This window comes from Bison bison, unplaced genomic scaffold, assembly GCF_000754665.1.
Source record: "Bison bison bison isolate TAMUID 2011002044 unplaced genomic scaffold, Bison_UMD1.0 scf7180017864146, whole genome shotgun sequence".
Taxonomy (NCBI): Eukaryota; Metazoa; Chordata; class Mammalia; order Artiodactyla; family Bovidae; genus Bison; species Bison bison.
The window spans coordinates 4,121,079-4,135,489 of NW_011494718.1; the positions used below are offsets into that span (position 1 = coordinate 4,121,079).

The window sequence follows — 14,411 nt, forward strand, 5'->3', positions numbered from 1 at the left end:
TCTAAAATTTTGCACAGGATTTTGGTAAGGGCCGCTGCTGCTGCTGCTGAGTCGCTTCAGTCGTGTCCGACTCTGTGCGACCCCATAGAGAGATGTACAAAGTATGATGGGAATTTTGCAGTATGGTTTTCATGTTTTCAAAAAAATCAGTGGGCAAAAACAGCAAAGGAATTGCGGGGGAAGGAGGATTCTAGCTCCTTATTTCCCACCTTAGCATGTTCTCCTGGAGTTCATACTTGTTATGTGCCAGGCCATGTACAAGGAACTGGGAACAGCGTCAGTGGAACAGTGTCCAAGGGGTGGGCAGGGCAGAGCAGAGGTCTATGCTGGAGTTGAAGAGAATTTCATCACTGACATTGCTCAGCCTTGCCAGTGCACGGTGAAAACACAAACAGATCCACTGAGTTGGTTTTATTGTTTAAACTCTCTGTAAAGAGTTCACTCCCTTATTGTCTACCCCCATCCTTACCATACCTTTTTTTTTTTTTTAAACTTTACAATATTGTATTGGTTTTGCCAAATATCGAAATGAATCCGCCACAGGTATACATGTGTTCCCCATCCTGAACCCTCCTCCCTCCTCCCTCCCCTACCAAACCCTTTTGAATACCTCTGGATAGTGGCAAAAGCAAGATAGAATTCCTTTCATCCTGGTGCTTTTAGTCTGGGCAGCCTCTTCCTTCTTTATGAGGCCTTTGTAACCAGACAATTTCCTGAAAGCTCGGTGTTTCTGTCTCTGTAATCTTAAGTGAATAATCACAGAGAAGGAATTGCAAATATTAGCCAAGTGCCTGTCTTCTTTCCCTTTATGCCTGTTGGCCACAGTGATGATTTTACGTTGAGTAACAGCATTGGGAAAGATTAGGGGGAAATTAGATTTGGTTTCATCCAAGCAGATTTATAATTTTGAAATTACAATAATAACAAAATAATGAGAAATTTATTCTGGATGCCAGATGCCTAGGTACTACTTCCTAGGAAATTAACTAAGTCAGAAGGGGTAAGTAACAATATTGTGGTTTTGAAATAATTCTGTTATTCATTTTATGATTCATGTCAGCTCAATAATGTTGCAAAAATGTATCACTTCAGTATTTCTCAGGAAAATCCAGGTTAGCTTAATAGAGAACTTTTTTAATTTTCCCTGTTTCTTCCCTTCTCTTTGTTTTCCTTTCTTCTTTCTTTCTTTTTTTTTTTTTTTTTTTTTTTTTTTGAGAAAGTACAATCATGGATGTAGTTTTTCACAATATATTTATTGAGTACCTAATATTTGCCTGGCACAGTCCACATCATGCCAAGACAACCAGCTAAAAATGAAATAATCCATTTGAATAAACCTGGAACTTAGATTAAGTAATTTGTCCAAGTTTACCCAGGAAGTTTATGATGAAGCTCTAACTAGAGAAGAATTTCTTTGAAAATTGCATTTTCATTTTCTTTGATTAGTTAAAAGAGATGTTCCAAAAATGAAAAGACAAATTAGAGTTTTTTTTTTTAAAGAACCTTTAGCAGCAAGAAAGCCAGCCACCACGAGACTGATCTATGAAAGTCTTTGGTGGCCAATGAATCCGTCATGCAGTGCAGTCATTGACAAGACTGAACCATGAATTGCAAGAAAGCAGCAGTTTTGTGTGAACTCTTTTGGGCTCTCCACTGCAGTAAATCTCTGTGGCCACTTCCAATTACTTTATGGGTTTCTTTTCTCTTTTTCTCTCTAGTCCCAAAAGTCATTTAAAAGTCAACAAGTATTAAACGTTAAGTATATTAAGTGCCAACTGATTTCCCTCAAATCCAAGCTAAGTACCATGAGGGGTTCAAAGCAGCAGTTTATAATCCTGCAGTATGCTAACCTCAAATGACACGGCTAACCTGCACGGGTGTGTGTATGTGCATCTTATAAGTGTGTGTGGTGGGTGAGAGGAGATGTACTAAATTCAATCAACCACAGCCTTGCTTGAACAGTAGCCCAGATTGTGTCTACACTGTGGGCATGATCTATGTGTCTTGGACCAGTTCTAGGTCTGGCTCTGATGTCAGCCAGATGCGTGTCTCTATAATTCCACCCGGGCCAAGACTCTTATGGGAAGGAGTAGGGACGTGCTACTGATGAAAAGGAAGAGAGCATGAGCTAACTGTTACATGATTTCGTGCTAAATTGAACTCTGCTGCTGCTGCTGCTAAGTTGCTTCAGTCGTGTCCGAAAATTGAACTCTGGACTCCCTCAACCAAATGAGAGAGCATCATAACTCGAGAAAGGTTTAGCATAGGTTTATTGCATCTTGGGAGATAGAACATTGGCTGCTGTCAGAAAGAGGGACTGTTACAAGATAAACTGGTCAGAAGGGCAGAGATGGCTTAACAGATCCTGACTGCAATGAAGGGACAGTTAGGAAACGAGGTGTCAGAACTGTGCTTCCTCATTTGACTGGTGGCGTTCCATTAAATGCTTTCTTAAAAATCACCAGATGATGCTTTTTAATCAATTCAATTGGTTTGTAGAGTTTGGAGGCCTGTTACCATACAGCTTTTGGGAAAGCTGTCCCACATTCTTAAAATACCTATCTAACACTCCGAGAAAAATCACTCACTCATGCTGCTGTCACAGATAAGTGACTAAAACCATACGAATTACCATCAAGGCAAGCAATAGAGGTTTGAAGCAGGATCACTGGTTTTGTCTGTTGCAATTCCGTGGCAGTCTGCCAAGATATTTTTAACAGGAACTCTAGGATTTGCCAGAACTGAAAACGCCTGGGCTGATTCGATCATTTCACAGAGATGATAAATAGCCACAAAAACAGCAGGGAACACATTTAAAGGAATGAGCAGGAGAGAGAATAATGCCTCCAGGCTCGGGGGTGGGTGGGGGCCAGGTCCAGGTTGCTGACGCGCTAACAGGCTGGATGGCTCTCACACCACCTGCAGCAGTCCCGTGTGAGAGTTGTGACCCTAGGAATGACCTGATGCCCCGCAGCTGAAGCAACTTGTATCCCCGCTGGGACCGTCTCTGGTGTGGCGCGTCTGGAACGCTGTCACAGTGACCAGATCCGTAAGCACGTAAGCTCCACATGTAAATATCACGCATGGAGTCTCGTGCTCTCTGATGCTTTAAATGAATGGGTTCTAGTTGGTAGACAGTCTCACATACTAAGTCTACATGATCCTTGTAGAGTGTTCTAAGCAAACGACATTGAAGTACATTCTCTTCAGAAATTGCAAGTTTGGGGGCTTCCCTGGTGGCTCAGTGGTAAAGAACCTTCTTGTCAATGCAGGAGACACAGGTCCGAATCCTGGTCTGAGAAGACCCCACATGCTGCAAAGCAACTAAATCAGTGTGCCACAACTCCTGAGCCTGTACTCTGGAGCTTGTGAGCCGTAACGACTAACCCTGAGTGCCACAACTGCTGAAACCCTTTGCCCTGTAGCCCATGCTCTGCAACGAGAGGAGCCATTGCAGTGAGAAGCCCATGCACTGCAGCTGGAGAGTAGCCCCTGCTTGCCACAGTTAGAGAAAAACCCCGACAGCAATGAAGGCCAGCAAAACCCAAATAAGTAAATAAGATAAAATTATGTTTTCAAAAAAGAAATTGAGTTTGTTTTGGAAGATAGTTTCTTAAAGCCTTTGGATATGTGAAACAATGTTCAAGGTCAGGTTTAGTGGATGAACATTCACTAGTGTAGAATCTTCACCATCAGAACATAGGTTCCTGTGTCTGGAGGTCAGGCCCTTGGTATTGAGCTTTACCTACATTTCCTCATTGATTTTTTCCCAATACCCTGCTAAGGTACATGGTATTATTAGGTATGTTTTGCACACGAGATGAGATCACAAAATTTGAGCTGAGGAATGTTGGCTTGCCCAAGGTCACACAGCCAAGGAAGTGTCTGAGCCCTGATTCAAGCTCTGGTCACCTGACCCTGTGCTCCAAAAGCCCCCGTGAGCATTGGCTCAACCAGGAAAGAGGCCCACGAAGAGGAATCCCCTGCAAGTTTAATCAAAAGATGTATGGGGTACTAGAAAAAGAAAGTGTTCAGATTTTTATGGAGGAACATAAAAGATTTAAACAAATAGAGACATACTGTGTCTGAATGAAAGACTCAACATTAAACAAATTTACATTTAGATTCAACTTAGTGTCTTAAAGAGCCCAATGGGCATTTCATCTGGAAGGATACTTGGGCACAAATAGCCAGGGTAATTCTAAAAGAAGAAAAAAGAACAATCCTGTATAGGTGGGTGGATTTGCAGGGAAAATGTCCAATAGTTAAAACTGTGTACACTCAGAGCTAAATAAGAAGTTTTAGTGGAATAGAGTATTCTAAACAGCCTCAAGTATATGTAAACATTTAATATGCTCTAAAAGTAGTGAATCATAGCAAGTGGAGTATTCAATAACTAGTCTTAAGACAACTGACTAACATTTGGAGGGAAATTTTAGAACTCACACTTTAGATTAAAATAGACTTCAGATAAGTTTAAATGTGAAAAAGAAAGGAAAACTTCAGAAAAATTATAGATAAATATTATTATAATTGTAAAGTGAGGACTGGCTGAAAAGTCAGAAACTGTACCAGAAAGGAATAGACTTAACTACATTAAAAAAAACATGAATATGTCAAAATTGCAAAAACAGAATTTAACATACTTAAACTTTCCCGGCTCTTTGAATGACATTACTTTAAGATAAACAGATATGCTCAATGCTCTTTGTTTCTGTAGCCAGTCTTTTTAAAAATCATAAAGATTACTTTTTGAAAAATTTTTAAAAAGCACAATAAATAGAAGTAGGAGGAAGAAGACAAACTAGGAAAAAGCATGTGCAGTATGTGTGATGAAGAAAAATGACTGCTATTGCTAATACATAAATCAATAAGAAGGCAGTTGTCCCATATGAGCAAAGAATGGTAATAAGCAATTTGGCAGAAGAAGAAGTTAAAATTACCAACAGAGCCTTGAAAAAATCTTTAGTCTTCCTAGTACCAGAAAAAAGTAACACAGGAGGACATTAAGGTAAATATTATATTATTTTCACCTATTAAGTTTACAGAACTGAAAATAATAATATTAGAGAGAATGTTGGGGAAAGGATATTTCCCTAAAGGAAAGTGTCAGGAGAAGGTAAATTTTTAGGGAAGGGGGTTGACAGTGAACTGGTTAAGCTTTAAAACTGCATACATTTTAACCTAGAAATTCCTCTTAGATGTTTATACAAGGCTAACAACTGGAAGCATGCAAAGATGTAGCAATTTTTATAATAAATGAAAACTGAAAATTGGAAATAGCTTAAATGTTTAACAATAAGAATATGCCTAATTTTTTTTAATCTAGTGTGCTCTGTAGTCACGAAAAGATATTGTATATTTATTAGCCAGGAAAGAGGTCTATAGATGAATGAGAGTGAAAAAAAGCAGATTATATTTCAATATGCATAATATGATTCCATTTTTGTATAAAAGTATGTATATCATTTGGAGAAGGCAATGGCATCCCACTCCAGTACTTTTGCCTAGAAAATCCCATGGACGGAGGAGCCTGGTGGGCTGCAGTCCATGGGGTTGTGAAGAGTCGGACACGACTGAGCGGATTCACTTTCACTTTTCACTTTCATGCATTGGAGAAGGAAATGGCAACCCACTCCAGTGTTCTTGCCTGGAGAATCCCAGGGACGGGGGAGCCTGGTGGGCTGCCGTCTATGGGGTCGCACAGAGTTGGACGCGACTGAAGCGACTCAGCAGCAGCATGTATATCATTATCACAGAAGGAATTTTGAAAAGTAAACACCAAAATGTTAGCTGTAATGAGATTGTTAGTACTTTTATATTGTTTATTTGTATTGTCTATTTTCAACAATGAATATGGATTGGTTTTATAGTAATAGTTATAACAATATAATTAATTTCAAAAATCACTTTTCTTGTAACTGCTGGACACAGATCAGTCTTGTGGACAAAGAGGGATTGTGCCCCTTGCTGTACAGCCTTGTGTTTTGGTCTGCTTAGAGTAGCTGAAATGTCAAGATAAGGCGCAAAAGAAAAACATGCAATCCAGAGACTTACGCTCTGTAGAGATGAACTCCTGGATCTTAGAAATATTATCTTGCTACCACCCAATTTCCAAGAAATGAGGTCTCCTTGCCTAGTTTAAGAGGTGTGCAGGGTGACTTGTGAAATGGGTGTCACGTCTGCTCTTCAGATAAAGAATGTCTTCATTTTCAATCGGGTTTCCATGAAATAAGTCTTTCTACAGAAGTTGTCCTTTTCTCCACGTCCACCTTCCCCCTTCTTTCCCATCGATCAGCCCTCCTGGTCACAAGCTTCTTCCCTGCCTTCACTACACAGACGCAGACACAAGTAGACATGTCTTCCCTTCCCTTTCTTGGTTAGGTCTGTGTATCCATCTGTCTGTCTGTCTGTCATCTAACAAGTTGCCCCTTGTTAGATGGGGCCCTTCCACTGACCTTTTGGAAGCACCTGGTGAGCACTGAACAGGTGAGCACTGAGGTGGGGGTCTAGGGAGCCCGATCGTTCGCAGCCTCCCACACCTCTGAACAAAGGCGCCACCGGCTCCTGACGGTCACTGTGCAGACACAGGTCACTTCAAGTAGAGACATGCTAGGATTTGGTTGAAGGGACACAAAAGTTAGAAAAAGAAGGGGTGAGGAGGTCGAATGGTCTGCTTTCCAGGAGACTTGGGTGGAAGCATGGTCTCACTGGGAAAGAGCCACAGAGCCAGACATGTGGCCAAGGTAGCCACGTTAGAATCACAGGCAGAAATGCGCCTGCCGGTACGGCCACGTGCAGATACCACGTCCATCGCTTACGCCTGCTCACACCCAAGACGCCTGGTGATTGAATTCTAAATGGCACGGAGAAGGCCCCTCCAGATCCTCTGTGGATGTGAGCAAAACGGGCTTTTGAAACCATGCCAGGACCACAAGCTCTGAGAGAAAATAACACATGGAAATTTTTTTTCTAAAGGAAGAAAAAGGCAGTTTGGCATCTATTCATAGAAATGGGATTAGATTTAATTAAAGGGGGAACCCCAGCTCCATCTGGTTCTCTCTGTGTCAGCCCTGGGGAGGGATATTACTGCAAGAGCTAGGGATTATGTCTTGGCTTTTCTAGATTTCCTCCTCAGGGTTCAAATATAAAATCCAAACCGACCTTTGTTTGGGAAATTGTAATCTGGACACCATTGGCTCCCTGACTGTCTATACTCTCTTGAGTCACCTCCATAGCTGAGTGACCAGCTCTCAGGAACTTCTTGGAAATATACTGTTGTTCTCTTTTTCACAGTGACAATGAATCCTGAAACTGAATGGTGCTAATGCTTTCCAAGAGAAGCAGCCCCGGAGGAAGCCCGCTGGGCCTGCCAACAGAGGATGAAGAGGATCCGAATTTAATTAACTTCAAATCAATGTAAACACAAGAACCTTTTGCTGTTGCTTCCAACACCCACTCTTCCGTCGCCCAATGCATCACCTTTACTTGGAAGAATGCTTGATTGAGAAGTGCTGGGCAAAGGCCTGGATGCCATCCATCGCTGAGGGTGGGGGAGCCACGAGGTGCAGTCAGCGCTCATCACGGGGTGTTCCCTCCGCTCAGCCGACCTCTAGGGACTGGACTACCACTCTGGCTATGCTGAGTCCCTGTTACCTTTCTGCTTCATTCCTTGAGTACAAAATTGGAAACTCTTATCTCTGGTTTCCTTCTGGGTCACTTTATGACCTAAATAGCTGGATAATTTCTTCTGATTAGTCAAGTCTTCTGATAGGTCAGTCACGTTCAGCAGGAACTTTGCTCAAGGTGAGTTATGTCATGGAAAAGACAGCAAACAAAGCAAGTGTTTCAATGTGTACGCCATCCCAGGGGGGTGGTAAGCTTGTTCCTGCCTGCCGTGAGACGCAGCGTGAGATACACAGTCAAAGGGATGCTGTTCGGTGACGTGTGGACTGTAAGTTGGCCAGGTGACAGAGAAATGGGAATTTTCCATGAAAGAGCGACTGTTTTCCTTCTCAGCTAAAATCAGCTGCTTGTTTCCACTTCCCCATGGCTCTTCCTTGTCCTCGCCACACCTCCCTGGCGTGTGGTGTGTGGGTAGATGGGAGCAGCTGGCCTCTTCCGTCACCTTCTGTGTCCTGGAGATCTTTAAGGTCATCTGGAACAAACAGAACGGCATTAGGCTCTCTCCGCGTGGGTGGCGGGGACCTCTCCTCGCACTCAGGACCTCTCCTGCGCCCGGGACAGGTCTGGTGTGCTCAACGCCACTCCCCAGGAGGCCAACACCCGTCCATCAGAGATGACATTCTACGTGATACTTGTTGATATCCTCCTGCTAGAAGTGACGGCGCAAAATCAGAGGGGCCTATTTATCACTCCCACTCACGTAAAATCAATCTCCATTTAATCCTTAATTTTCCACTTCTGACCTTTAAAGCAATCGAGCAAATTAGGACTCCTCAGCTCTTCCACAGCACCCAATATTTTATTCCAGGAAAGAAACAAAGAATGAAAACGGTCTTTTACTCCCCACCCATAACTGAGGCGGGGGTGGCGTGGGGTGGTTGAGGGTCACCAAACATTTGCTGCTGAATTTGGGGTCTTGTGTTTGAAAGGCCGCCGTAATGCATGACACATTCAGAATCCCTTACCTTCTGAACTGTGCCCACAATTTTAAAGGCAGAATTCCAGGCTAAGGAGATCTTTCTGCTCCACCGAAAAATAGAACTATCTGGCTGTGTTTAACCACTGCTCTTACGCCATCCTGGGACTGTGCAGAGCTTTGGCAAAAAAACAGTCTTCATGGTACAGAACCACAACAGATATGTCTGTTGTATTCTTTTTAGCACATCCGAATACGGCATTTTTGTTTTGCATATTTTCTAAAGTCTTTTTCTGATGTGAACCATTTTTCAAAGTCTTTAGTGAATTTGTTACAATATTGCTTCTGTTTTATGCTTTCGGCTGGGGGGCATGGTTGGCCAAGAGGCATGTGAAATCTTAGTTCCCAACCAGGGATCAAACCCGCAACCCCTGCGTTGGAAGGCAAAGTCTTAACCACTGGACTGCCAGGGAAGCCCCCTGTTTTGCATATTCGTATTCAACTTGTGGTCCACAGTGACTCTCGGATATTTATGCCAGAATTGCCATTTTACCAAATCGTCATTTCAGCCTGTTTCATTTCTTTGTTTCTCATCAACATGTTGACTCTCTGAAGAGTCTCTTCTCTAGCTAGCTGTGTAAGATTTTTGCTGAACGCTTAGGTAGGCAAACATCACCCAACCCTATCAAATAATGGATGTTGGCAGTTCAGAGAAGGACAGGGGTTCTTGGAATCTCACTTGATGAAGCAGTATTTCATAATATGGTAAAAATATTCTTATTCAATATGTGAAATTACTTCAAATTCCAGAAGAAGCCAGCTTCAGCAATATATCATTGAATTTATATCTGAAAAATGTACTAACCCCTCTAATTGCACAATGTGCAAAGCACTTTAAAAAATATAGTTTATTCTGGCAAGATATGTTAGTATGGGTCAGAGCAGCCAAGGGTCGCTTCTAGTGCTCTGTATATTTTATTTACTATCCAATCAAAAGGCATAGGTTATGGTCCTTCTGAGAACTGTTTTTTAACCCAAACTAAATTTTTATGTTTTAGATTATTGTTAGTAAAAATCTTAATAATTTGCCCTAATTAGGTGGCCAATTAGAGCATAATGTGGCTTTAGAATATTTTCAAGATGTTTACATGTTATCGCAGTTTTGAACATGTTAAGCAAGTTAGGTTAACAACGTTGCCTCATTGAACTCCTCAGGAAACTTGTGGTAATAAACGTATGAAAACCTCAGTCTAAACTCGGTGGCGTGACTCCTTTCTCTGGGAAGGTCATTGTTATCCACACACTGAGCACACAGCTCACGTCAGTCTTGACGTCCAAGAGGTGATGGGCCCCTCTCATCACCCTCCCAGCTCTGACAATGTAGAGGGGCACTTTAAAAAATACATCTGTCTCATTGTTTGTTTTCATTGTTTAAACTCTCAGTTTTCACCATCTCTGGAAGAAAGCCCTTATGTTGAGTAAACATAAAGTGCACACATTAGTTTCAACTCTATCAGAATTGTACAAATTCTGAATATAGTAGAGTGAGAAGATGTAGCTTCACACTGGGAAGATGGCTAAAATCCTCACTGTGAGGAAAACACTGACCTTTCTACTGAAGTACATTTACACATGCTGCTTTTTCACACTCAGGATGAAATCTGGGTTTTCCATTTAGATCTACAATAAGCAATCCAGAGTAGCTTCATAGACTATATTTCTTCTATCTTCAGTCAGTTCAGTCACTCAGTCGTGTCCGACTCTTTGCGACCCCATGAATCGCAGCACACCAGGCCTCCCTGTCCGTCACCAACTCCCAGAGTTCACTCAAACTCACATCCATCGAGTCGGTGATGCCATCTAGCCATCTCATCCTCTGTCGTCCCCTTTTCCTCCACCCCCAATCCCTCCCAGCATCAGAGTCTTTTCCAACGAGTCAGCTCTTTGCATGAGGTGGCCAAAGTACTGGAGTTTCAGCTTTAGCATCATTCCTTCCAAAGAACACCCAGGGCTGATCTCCTTTAGAATGGACTGGTTGGATCTCCTTGCAGTCCAAGGGACTCTCAAGAGTCTTCTCCAGCACCACAGTTCAAAAGCATCAATTCTTCGGTGCTCAGCTTTCTTCTATCTTATGATAACCAGAAGATCATGGTATATTAATGTGGCATGGAAGTAATCAAATTGGTTGTTAATAATTACATAACCCTACCAACCAATTGCCTGAATGATTTATTTTTTTGAATAGCTCTTTGACACTGTCTTGACACTGTCTTGTCTGACACCTTAATTTTCCCTTCCTCTTAGTCCTTTTGGGGGTGTTTATTTTTAAATATCTGGTGGGAGGTTTCTGGTTTGTTTTGGTTTTTGTCCTTTTCTAAATAATATATCATGTTCATGAGATAGCAATACATACAAGTATATAAAATAAACCTTTTTAATCAACTCAATAGATGCTGTAAGCCCTTTTTGAAATTATATTTTAAGAAGTTAAATTTTTAAAGTGTTAACAGTCACAGGAAGGCTTTAACTCATTGTTCTACAAGATTAGAAATACATGTTGAACTATTTATGACAAGCAAAGGCGGATGGGGCCCCTTGCCCAATTGGACTCCAGGTGGAGAAGGCTCAGTTAATCATCCTCCTTCATTCCCATCACATCATTATCACTGGCCTTTGTTGTCTGCATGCTAAGTTGCTTCAGTCGTGTCCAACTCTTTGCAACCTCATGGACTGTAGCCCACCAGGCTCCTCTGTCCATGGGATTCTCCAGGCAAAAATACTGGAGTGGGTTGCCCTTTCCTACTCCAGAGGATCTTCCTGACCCAGGGATCCAACCCATGTCTCCTGTGTTTCCTGCATTGCAGGCGGATCCTTTACCCCCTGAGCCACGTGGGAAGCCAAGTTATAGGTAAATAATTGGACTTTTTTTTAACAAAAAGCCTATTTACATTTTTTACTTCTTTGGTCTGCATGGACTCAGTTAATAGTCTCTAGATACTTCAAACAGTAAGTGCTGTCTTTTCCAGTGTAAAGACCAGTAAAGATTGATCTTCTGTATTCCTCTGACTTAGGTGAAATCCCTGAAATTACAAATAACTAAGGAACGTGGGAAAATTGCTTGTTTAATAAATGTCATTTTTCAGGAAGAGCAGGAATGGTAGTGATTCAACAAGTTAAAAAACAATCTGATAGACTAGCAATAATTACGGAGAAGGCAATGGCAACCCACTCCAGTACTCTTGCCTGGAAAATCCCATGGACAGAGGAGCCTGGTAGGCTGCAGTCCATGGGGTCGCTAAGGGTCGGACATGACTGAAGCGACTTAGCTCTCACTTTTCACTTTCATGCATTGGGGAAGGAAATGGCAACCCACTCCAGTGTTCTTGCCTGGAGAATCCCAGGGACAGGGGAGTCTGGTGGGCTGCAGTCTATAGGGTCGTACAGAGTCAGATATGACTGATGAGACTTAGCAGCAGCAGCAGTAGCAGGAATAATTAATATATGTCTATCCTGCTTTTAAAATTAAAAATGAGATTAATGTAAAAAAAATTCTGTTGGATGCTCTCACAAGCCGTGTAAAGTATTTTCTCAAGAGGTCAATAAGATCATCATATACCATATTTATCAGTTGGCATTTGTCCCAGCAATATGTAAGTTCTACCTTGTAAGCCTCATATAAGAAATGGACCCATTACTACTGAACAGAACTGATTTGCAAAGCTATCAAGGTTTTACAACTGATTGAGGGTTTCAGGCTTTTTCTCCCACTTGGCATGCTGAGAATGATATTTTATAATATTTTTTCATTATGGCTTTACAAACATCAGGTATACATAGTTAAATATGTATGTATAGGTTATTCTACCCTCAGCTGCATAGTTTTTGATAAAAATAAGTACATATGTGTGTATAATCCAAATTGCTCATTTAGCAGTGATATACTGAGAAGTATTTCTAAATTTAATTGAAAAGCACAACAAGATAGAAGGAAAGACTATTTTCTATTTTAATTTCTATATAATTAATGTATACCAATATTTAGAATAAACATTTATTTACAATGAGATATTTACTAAAATGTTGATGACTAAGCGTAAAGAGGTGAATTATGCCTCTTTCTAAAGGAAAATCCTTTTAACTTCTATGACTATTAAAAAGGATTCTTACCTTCATAATCATATTCTTTTCCTCCGTATACCTCTTAAAATAAAGGAAGCCATATCAATTCAAAAAGTTCTTATAGTCTTGAACCCATTTTACCTGAAATTGTCTAGACTAAAAATTAACTGGATTCTCTGAGTATCTAAAAGGTATTATCACACACTTTTGTCTTTTTCTTTCTGACAAAATATTTTTAAATTGAAAGTTTATCTATGGGAATGTAATTTTTAATAGAGTATTTTTAGTAAAAATGGAGAAATTCTAGAGATAAAACTGTCTGTTTTTCCTGATTGCTCACTTTTCTTCATCCCTTTAATTCTAATTGTGACAGAGCGGGGCTGACTGGCAGGTTCATAATATGTAGATAACATAAAGACTTCCTTGAATGAGGGTGCATTCTTGCAGGTCACAAAAACTAGTCAGTACGTTGACAAATGCTGAGCAAAGGTTGCTCCTCATGGTCTCACCCAAAGTAAGACATGGTCAGTTATGACATTGCTGCTAAGTCTCTTCAGTCGTGTCCGACTCTGTGCGACCCCAGAGACAGCAGCCCACCAGGCTCCCCGTCCCTGGGATTCACCAGGCAAGAACACTGGAGTGGGTTGCCATTTCCTTCTCCAAAGCATGAAAGTGAAAAGTGAAAGTGAAGTCGCTCAGTCGTGTCCGACTCGTAGGGACCCCATGGACTGCAGCCAACCAGGCTCCTCCGTCCATGGGATTTTCCAGGCAAGAGTACTGGAGTGGGTTGCCATTGCCTCAGCCTCTAAAGTTGGCTGGCATGTGAATTTCCAACCTGCTTTAACCAAAATGACTGAGCAGCTGAAGTGGTGGGACGGATCAGCCTGGAAATGACTTGGCCCCAAAGAGCACACAGTTTCACAGAGTTAGGGAAAGGATGCTAAGAGAGAACATACCAGCTTGACTCTGTACTCCTTCATGTATGAAGGAAAAAAAAAGATCTTGTCAAAAATAATTTTATTCATCTGTAGAATTAGAGGCTGGACTTAATTCCTCTCTGATACACAGGTGCCTCAGCTCTGGGATTCTCTTCTTGGCCCTCTGGGCAGGGGGTTTCATGGAGAAAAGAAATATAAGTTTTATTAACAAAAGAGTAAATACTTTATTTAAGGTGATGATACAAGCGCAAAATATGAATTGTTTCTTCTCCAGCCAGCACTGAATGTCGGTGAAGCCAGCTTAGCTGTTTGTTTTGAAACTCTGTGGATCTGTTCAGAAATGTCCCCATCTTGTTCCAAGTGGTGACTGGTAACTTTTCACCAGGTACAAGTGTACCTGACTCTGCTCCATCCCAAATGGCCCTCCATCCTTCCTGTGTGCTTATACTGCCCAGCTTCCACCTCAGCGATCTGGGATAGGTATCCCTGAGGAAGCAATCACACAGACTTATGTCAAGATTTGTGTTCTGAGCAGGGCTGAAATGGGCAAGGAGAACTCAGTGGGCTGAGGAAGGCGGCGGGGGGGCGGGGGGAATGTGAGGGAGTTCTTCGGGAGTTCTCTGGTTAAAGAGGAGAAACCAAGAATAGTGGTGAGGATCAAAAGGGCAAGAGAGAAAACCAAAACAACCCAGACAACAGAAGGGCAGGAGAGGAGTCACAGTCTGGGACACAGATAGGCCGCCGTCGGAAGC

The 14,411-nt window shown here is 41.7% G+C and overlaps 1 protein-coding gene across 2 annotated transcripts in view; it reads left to right on the forward strand.

The window, feature by feature from the left end:
• Window positions 1–9,850, forward strand: part of TMEM154 (transmembrane protein 154) — a 53,308-nt gene extending 43,458 nt beyond the window's left edge. For both annotated transcript variants that reach the window (XR_825338.1, XR_825337.1), the window contains exon 6: window positions 7,297–9,850. The gene's annotated coding sequence lies outside the window, so the exon portion shown is untranslated. The remainder of the gene's footprint in view (window positions 1–7,296) is intronic.
• The last annotated feature ends 4,561 nt before the right edge of the window (window positions 9,851–14,411 follow it).